The 6,618-nt window shown below is 43.0% G+C and overlaps 1 pseudogene; it reads left to right on the top strand.

The window, feature by feature from the left end:
• Nucleotides 1-249: 249 nt before the first annotated feature.
• On the top strand, nucleotides 250-4,807 carry LOC124682943 (annotated as a pseudogene).
• Nucleotides 4,808-6,618: the final 1,811 nt, after the last annotated feature.

The raw sequence follows: 6,618 nt of genomic DNA, 5'->3' as shown, positions 1-6,618 counted from the left end.
TGAAAAAACAAACCACTGTTTCTTGCAACAAAAAAGATCGAACTCAAAAGGTACAAGAATATCTGATCGAGAGGAAAAATGAAAGGGAAACAAAAAGAAAAGCATATCCTACAAGAATCCCAGGACGTATGCACAAATAGCTCCAACCTGAGGACCCAGGCCGCAAAAGTACGCGTCACCCGTCACCGCCGCTGTATTTCCATTCCATACACAGCAACCCCGACACCCGTCCCGTTCTCGTCTTTCCCCTTGCCCACTCTTCTCCGAACCCTCGAGGGCGGCGCCAGGGAGCGGCCCGGCCGGCGGCGCGATGAAGGTCTCCATCAAAACCCTCAAGGGCTCCAGCTTCGAGGTCGAGGTGGAGCCAACCAGCAAGGTACGCCACCGCCAACCACCCTGATCCGCGCGAATCTGCTCGTTTCCGCGGCGGTTCTAGCTCCGGCAGTCGCGTGTTCCGGCTCGGGTTTCAGATGGGCGCGTGCTAGGGTTCTTAGCGTCGTAGCAGGCTAGCAGCGGGGGAACCTTAGGGTTGCGGGATTTCGCTTAGATTGGCGCGAATCTGTTGGGTTGTTGTTGTTGTTCTGATTACATCTTCGAGCTGTGGAGTAGATTCGTTGTGGGAGGTCCGGTTCCTGCATGTCGCCACGCAAGGTTAGTTTGGAATTTTGAGCACGTTGGCTGCGTTATGACTGGGGGATGGCTTCTTCTCGCGGGAGCTGTCACTGATTAGATTCCGATAGCCATGCTGCTTCTCGCACTGTGTGGAGCGACATCAGACATGTAAATTCGTGCCAACTGCTTGATTTGAGGCCATGAAATGCGGGTTTTAATTGCTTCATGTAGAATATGATGCAGCACTAACACATGTCTGTATTATCCGCTTGTTTAGTGGGGCGTAATTGCTATTTGGTGACTCTATTATTGCACACTGGTACCTTTTGTGTTGTATGCATGGGCATGCTGTAGTTAACAACCATCTAATTCGGCAGCCGTTGTAATGTTAAGAGGCTCTTTCCTGGGAATGATATCGATGCATGGTTGAGTAGCGGATAAGTTCAATTACCTCAGCATATATCTCAAATGTGCATGATAAGTTATCAACATGTATATGACGTAATTGTTGCCATTCTGGTTACTGATCAGTAGTAATTACGGTTTGATGGTATGCCTCCAGTGAAGTTAACAAATATACATTACGGTCTGTTCTTGAATGTTAATACTTGTTAATTTTCTACTCTATTTTGATGATTTATTTATTTATTGTCTCAGGTTGTGAAAATGATGTTTTCTTCGCACCTGAACCCCGGTTCCAGTAGACTCAGTAGTCAATTATACACACATGAGATTGTGTCTGACTGTAATCGCTTTCTGCAGGTTGCTGATCTTAAAAAGCTCATCGAAACTACACAAGGACAGAATGTCTACCCAGCTGATCAACAGATGCTCATCCATCAAGGGAATGTTCTTAAAAATGACACAACACTAGAAGAGAGCAAAGTTCTTGAGAACAACTTCATTGTTATAATGTTGTCTAAGGTACCGCAAGTCCTTCCTATAGTTGGGGTAGAAAGCTCTTTATAGTTGTACTAGAGAGCTCAACACTCGTTATAATGTACTAGAAAACTGAATCTTTATTGTCACCTAATATTATTACAAAACTTGACATGATGATGAAGATATTCTTGCTAATATACCATAATTTCCTGTTTTTTGCCTGCTGATATATATTGTACTTCCTCCGTCTATAAAAAGATGTCTCAACTTTGTCAAAATTTGGATGTATCTAGACCTTACATCCAAATTTTGACAAAGTTGAGACATCCTTTTATAGACGGAGGGAGTACAAGAGTTCGTTTACTTCTTTTGACAATAGTCTTGCTAACATAATCAGTATGCTCTTAAAATTTCTTGATGCAATTAATCAAGTGCTTGTATCTCTTGAGAAGGGTTAGGCAGGCTATAATAATGCTATATGTTGTCACACTTACGGAATAAAAATTGTCCATATATCCTTCTCGAGAAGTTGGGAGGTTTTCAGAATGCACATAATTTATCCTTAACTACAACATGGACAAACTTTTTTGTAGAAGGGATCAACAAGTGCTGCTTCAAGTACTGCTAAGGAGTCCCCAAAGCAGGTGAGACTGAATGGAGATTGGAGAATAACTATGTTTCGTACTTCTTTTTATAGATTTTTTTGTAACCTCATACCACCCCCTCAGTTATTCTTTTAAGGTCACCAAACGATGGTTTTGCTAACAAAATTTTCTTAGGCGACCAGGCCAACTAGGTAGTTGACATAGAACTGTTAGCATCTCGATGTGTTATACATTATATGATATCTGATATCTACTTGGATTATGTTACTATACGTTTGTGGCTGTTTGCTGGTAGTATTGCCTATATATTCCAAGTTTGATGTTGCTTGTTTCTTTACTTCAGTAGTTTTCTTAATGAAATTTTATTTGTTAAATCTTACAGCCCTCAGTCGATCGGGCTATACCTGTTGCCCCTACAACCCAGCCACCAACTGTGCCAACACCTGTGTACGTATCCTCTCCTGTTAATTGGACTAAAAGTATCAAATTCTTATTTTGTGCAAGGTTCACTTCTCTCGAATTCTTGATTTTCTTTTGTCCAACAGTACCAGTATCAGAGTAAAAAAAGGGTACACATTGTCATTAACTATGTTACGATATATTTTGGTCTGCACTCTCATTTGTAACTTGTGAAATGCATGGTGTTGTTTTCTTTTCCTTGCTATAACTATTCTTAGTGTATGTAAGTTTACATTTACATTTCTGGAAGTTGTAACTGTGGATTAAGTTTGGTACTAGCTAATAGCATCCTTTTTATGTTAAATTGTTTATTGAAGCAGCATACCTGTCAGTGCACCTATTCCAACTGCACAGGCTGTTGCAGCTGTTGCATCGTAAGTTCCTACCTTTTTATATGATCTTTTCACTGACAAGAAAATGAAGCAACATTTGATGATACTTTCTGTTAATGTGATTTGAACAGTACTGAAGGTGATCCTTATGGTCAAGCTGCATCAAGCCTTGTTGCGGGAAGCACTTTAGAAGGAACAGTTGAATCAATTCTTGAAATGGGTGGAGGAGCATGGGACCGGGACACTGTTGTGCGTGCTCTACGGGCTGCATTTAACAACCCGGAGCGGGCTGTTGAATATTTGTATACTGTAAGAAACACAGTTTTCTTATTCAATTGTTCTTTTGTTTCCTGTTTGCTTGGACTTTCTGGAAGCGTATTTTTTTTGTGGAGTTCAGAACAAGTATTGATTATGATTAGAAAATTTACTCTGAGGTATTAGTTTGTAGTAAACGATCTTATATGTCTGTAGTTTAGGCCTTCCTCTGGATGACAGACACAGCAGGGCCATATACCAAACAATGACTGCATCTCTCTTTTCTCAGTTCATATATGCCAAACTTCAGTTCTTATTCTGGTACAACTTTCGGACGAAATGGTTCCACTGTTGTTTACTCTAATATCATTTTGTCTTTTGATATAGGGGATTCCAGAGCAGGCAGAGCCCCCTGCTGCAGCCCAAGAACCTCCTGCAAGTGGCCAACCAGCTGATCCAGTTCAGGCTCCACAGTCTCAAGCTGCAATTCCTCCATCAGGACCCAATGCTAATCCCTTGGATCTGTTTCCCCAGGTTCTGTTCTCTTCTCCCTCCCTCGGCGCCTCTCTCTGTGACATGGTATGATCTTTAAATTATGTCCAATTTGATCCGCAGGTCCTTCCAAATGCTTCTGCAAATGCTGGTGGTGGAAATCTTGATGTTTTGCGAAACAATTCACAATTCCGTGGCTTGCTTTCTTTAGTGCAGGCTAATCCTCAAATTTTACAGGCATTTTTTCGCGGTCTTTATCTTCTTCTGGTCGTCTACTTCTTGCGATGTTTGCATTGACACACATATCATTAAACTGCAGCCTTTGCTTCAAGAACTGGGAAACAAAATCCACAGATTTTACAATTGATCCAGGAAAACCAGGCTGAGTTCCTGCGGTTGATAAATGAACCTGCAGAGGGAGCTGAAGGGTACAAAATTATAGTGATTTCTGCTTCTAATATCTGTGTGATACTGCAGTGTACTTGACCGTTGTTGATATTTGAACCAGGAATTTACTAGAGCAGTTTGGTGCGGGAGTGCCTCAAACAGTAGCAGTCACACCTGAGGAGAATGAAGCTATACAACGTGTAAGTTTTACTTCCGGCCTCACACCCCCGCATTCCTGTCTGTGTGCCAGTATCCTTGTTCTGCCACAGGGATTAGTTACTGATCGCGTGTTGCTACTTACTTCATGCACAGTGCTGCCCTTGTCATACCATTGTATTTGGTTGTGTATATGCAGCTTGAACAAATGGGCTTCGATCGCGACCTGGTTCTAGAGGTTTTCTTTGCGTGCAACAAGGACGAGCAGCTGGCTGCAAACTATCTCCTGGACCACATGAATGAGTTTGATGATGAAGCGCCAGAACCACCTCTATAATTTAGTAGTTATAGATTACAAAAGGTACATGTCTCACGCAAATGTGATGATCGAGCCCATTTGGAAGTTTGGAACAGTGGTGTTTGTGAAAGCTGAATGAATTGCCCCAATTTAGGACTCTGGGCTTGAGGAATACTTTTCAGTTTCTCTGAAATTTGGAAGTTTCTTCTGTTTCGGAATTTTATGATCAGTACATACTGTAGCTGACACTTGAAGACTGTATAACAGGGTCTTGAAGCTGTAGTATTGTTTAACATGTAGACGTGCCTCGGTGCCTGTGTTTCTTCGAACTTTTTTCTGTTCAGATCAAGTACCTCTCAGTGTTATCTTTGGCTCTTGCCAGTGGCTGCATTAATATCGTATCATTTTTGCTTTTGAGTTGAAACAGAATGCATTCTGAGCCCGTTTGAACTGATCCCGTTGAAGAACAAAAATGCTACTCGGTGAAACGTGCGATATCAACTTTTAGTTTGAAAATCCGGACGATGAGCGGATCATATGATCCTCTCCAAACGAAAGAGCTAGGCTTTTTTTCCTTCTTGAGGTAAGCAACTAGTTTGCTGTCCTTGCTTATTGCAATATTCTTTAAAACTGACATAGTGGCTATGCGCTGCTATGGAATTCAAGACGTGAAAAACAACGAAAAAATATTCCTGAAAAGTATCTAGAGGTCTAATAACTGTCTGTTGCCTAACAATGAACACAATTGTCTTCACAGTTCGATGCGTTTCTTCTCATCATCCCTTTTAGATTGCAATAGTCCTAGACTTAGACTGCTTCATAGTGGGAGTAACATAGCTAGTAACATCACACATCTCAAGGCATTTTGGTGACATGACATGCGAATAAATGAAGAAAGAGAGTGAGGTGGTAACTAGCTATGTTACCATAACATCACACACCCCAAGGCAAAATGAGTCTACAACATAATAAATGACACAATGCATGACACCACATATAAGTTACTACCCACTATGAAAGTAGTAACCTAGACTAGTAACATGACATATGTTACTAGTCTAAGTTACTCCCCATTATGAGCAGCCTTACGGACCCTGGAGCATACGGAATCTCTATGGGATTAGCTGGAGTGAGTTGATTGGCTGAGTTTTTATCCGTTGCTGAAAATTCGGACAGGTTCCCTTAGACTACTCATAGTGGGAGTAACATAGCTAGTAACATCACACACTCCAATGCATTTTGGTGACATGGCATGATAATAAATGAAGAAAGAGAGTGAGGTGGTAACTAGCTATGTTACCATAACATCACACTTCTCAATACAAGTTGAGTCTACAATTTAATAAATATAATATGCATGATACCACATATAAGTAACTATCCACTATGGAGGTAGTAACATAGGGTAGTAACATGCACCATGTTACTACTCTATGTTACTCCTCACTATGACTAGTCTTAGAGCATCTCTAACAGAGCCTCTATTTGTCGAAACCGAAAAAAACGAGTTCAGTCTCCCGAAAAACAATTTAGTTGCGGATTTAGCGATGATGCAGAACAGAAACCGAAAACGTGAACCGAACTTGATGAAATCAAACGTCGCGGGAAACCAAATTTTGCGATCGCACTCGATTTCATCGGATGAAGCTAAATTCGTTCATAATTTGTGCAATACTAGGCAAAATACATGCATATTGCACATACATTACGAACTAGGGACCTAAATTAAACTAGAATTAGTCCCCGGAGTGAATATACTGTCACCGGGCCGCTAATGTAGCCGGCGGAGGGTTTTTGCTCGCCGGTCTTCCTAGGCGATGACGACCGCCGCCACTTCGACGATCGCCGCCTCGGAGGTGCTCCCGCATGCTAGTGGCGTCCCGGTGGCAGCGTCGTCGTCGTCGCCGTGCGGGGGCAGCGCCGGCAGAGGAGGGCTGCACCCGGCGGTAGCGGGGGCGCCCCCGCTTCTCCTTTCGGCGCCTCCTCCGCGCGCGCTTGGAGGTACGCCATCATCTTCGGCCACTTCCGGCCGGCCTTCTTCCACGCGCCGTTGGAGCGCCTACGCCTGACGAGCTCCGGCGACGCCCGTGCACCCGGCGAACGCCGAGTTGACCTTCCGGCGCCGGATCGGCCACCTCCC

Source organism: Lolium rigidum, chromosome 1 (genome assembly GCF_022539505.1).
Source record: "Lolium rigidum isolate FL_2022 chromosome 1, APGP_CSIRO_Lrig_0.1, whole genome shotgun sequence".
Classification (NCBI taxonomy): domain Eukaryota; kingdom Viridiplantae; phylum Streptophyta; class Magnoliopsida; order Poales; family Poaceae; genus Lolium; species Lolium rigidum.
This window is presented reverse-complemented; position numbering and strand designations above follow the sequence as displayed.